Source organism: Meleagris gallopavo, chromosome 1, assembly GCF_000146605.3.
Source record: "Meleagris gallopavo isolate NT-WF06-2002-E0010 breed Aviagen turkey brand Nicholas breeding stock chromosome 1, Turkey_5.1, whole genome shotgun sequence".
Taxonomy (NCBI): Eukaryota; Metazoa; Chordata; class Aves; order Galliformes; family Phasianidae; genus Meleagris; species Meleagris gallopavo.
In genome coordinates this window covers 127,421,687-127,424,369 of record NC_015011.2, presented here as the reverse complement: position 1 = coordinate 127,424,369, position 2,683 = coordinate 127,421,687, and positions in this window count along the sequence as shown.

Sequence of the window (2,683 nt, the reverse complement as noted above, 5' to 3'; positions counted from 1 at the left end):
TTCCTCTTTTCTTTTCTTTTCTTTTTTTCTTTTCTTTTCCTTTTCCCCAGACAATTACCTACAAATCATCTTAGTGACTTTCTGCTATTTCAAACATGAAAAATAAGAAAAATTGGGTAAACAAAACAAAGGACATTAATAGAAGAAATTGTCTTTAAAACTTTACTATTGTATCCTAAGACCTTATTTTAAAGAGTTAAAGTTAAAACATGTTAGTGAAAATTATTTTAAAGACACTAGCAGGATAGGATTTTCTCTTTCTTTTATTAGAATGCTTCGGTCTATTTCTGATTCAGTCTTTTGTATGAGTCATAATAATGCATTGTTCCAGACTGTAATTTATTGTTGCTATCCTCCACAGCACCTTGAAAAGAAACAAGATCAGAGATGTCTCTCATAGAATAAACAGAAGTGAACTCCACTGAATGTCACCCTCAGCAAGGAAACAGACTTGAATATGAAGAAAATGCTTCCAAAACAGTACAGGAAAATACAGCTACAGATGTCTTTAAAGTGAACTAGCCTATAAATGTAACAACTTTTGGCAATATATGAAAATACGTTGTAACTCAAACCTGATTTTCAAGGTGTTTTTTATTTTCCTTCCAATACATCATAAGCAATGGTCCTATGCAGAGAAAAAAATGCAACACTTTTGGATAACACGCTCTAAAAGTCATTGACTTTCTATAGTCTTCCTGCAGCTTTTCCCTTTTTAGCCCTTGAACCTATGCCAATCTAAGATCAACCAAAGAGATTTAGAGAGAAAGAATTTATGGAGTGAATTATTTCAAGTGCCATGGAGAGTCCTCCACTCACTGTATAGAAGCTTAAGGATACCACAAGATAGATTTCTCATCCTCTGCATTTTTATTGCACTAATTACTGTTTTCCATCCAGGTAAACACTGTTTTTAAGGGGAATAAAAGAGGTTTTTACGCTTCTTTCAAAGACTTGGATTTTGACATGATACAAAAAGTATTTAGAGTACGGATGAATTACAACAGCCTACAGTTTGATTTGGGGAGATAAGTGACCCCCAACCTGAGAAAAGGGAAGAAATGGAACACCCAGCATGTCACAATGCTGTAGAACCATAGAATCGCTCAGATTGGAAAAGACCTTAAAGATCATTGAGTCCAACCACAGCCTAACCATACTATCCTAACTGTAAGAACCCCCTGCTAAATCATGTCCCTGTGCACCACATCCAAACGGTTTTTAAACACATCCACCTCCCTGGGGAGCCTATTCCAGTGCTTAACCACCCTTTCTGTAAAGAAGTGTTTCCTGATAGTTTTCTGATATCCAACCTAAACTTACCCTGGTGCAACTTGAGGCCATTTCCCCTCGTCCTGTCACCTGTCACCAGTGAGAAGAGACCAGCCCCACTCTCACTGTAAGCATCTTTCAGATATTGGAAGAGAGAAATAAGGTGTCCCCTCAGCCTCCTTTTCCCCAGACTAAACAGCCCCAGTGCCTTCAGTCTCTCCTCGTAAGGCATATTCTCCAAGCCCTTCACAAGCCTTGTTGCCCTTTTTGGACCTGCTCCAGCACCTCAATGTCTGTACTGAGGTGCCCAAAACTGAACGCAGTACTCAAGGTGAGGCCCCATCAATGGTGAGTACAGGGGCAGGATTACTTCCCTAGTCCTGCTCACTACACCATTCCTGATACAAGCCAGTATTTTACTGAAAGCACCCCAGTAAGACCTAATACAGAGCAGAGGACAACCTACAACCATTCACCATGATGTGGATTGAGAAATGTCCTGTAGATATAGCAGCTTCTCTGTTAGATTTTAGCTGGTGATGTAGCTGGAGCTTTTCTGTTACATAAGTTTTGACGTGGGTGGGAGAGAAGGATAGTTTCCAACTTCCTCTCTTTTTATTCCTCTTATTCATTAGTTGCCAGATTTAATCCCCAAAGTGAAGAATTTTAAACAGCCCACCTTCCTGATACCTGTTTATTCAGACAACATATTTTATATGAAAAAGTTTGGTATTTTTTAATATCTTCTTGAATTCATAGATTTTCTTTATTCACTTGCCAAGTCGATGTATTAAAGTATTACAATGTCTTGAACAAATTAATGCATTAATTTCAAGCATGTCATATTTTGCATGTTAATCATCACCAGCTGTATAAATAAAATCTTAAGTAGTTAATTACTGGAACAACCTGCAGTCTTGAAACACATTTTGCACACACACATTCAAAACCCAAAAATTAGTTATCTCAAAATTAGGGGTTACAGGAAAACTGGACTGAAGAATAAAAATCCCATTCTGCAGCAATCAGACAGTGAAACAACAGACCTACACTCTAACAACACTCAGATAAGTGATTGATGATAAAAATTTTCTTCATGAATCAAGCAAGATTTTGCCAGGAATTACATCAGGCACAGTCCATTCATGTCAAGATTTTAAAATGGGTTCAAAGTGCTCATTGAATTTCGTGTCACTTTGCATTGTTTTGCAATAGTCATGCTCTCCAGGGGGAAATACTCAGAAGAGGGAATAGAAGGACTTCAGCTATGCTCAGTTGTTGTAACTTCAGCTCAACTAAGTAGAAGTAAAGCTTTTCCTCCATTTAGCTTACAACAGGGAAACAAAATATTTCCTAGTTCTATTTATTCACTTAATAATAAATACTTATCAGCAATTTTTTTTAGTTTCTT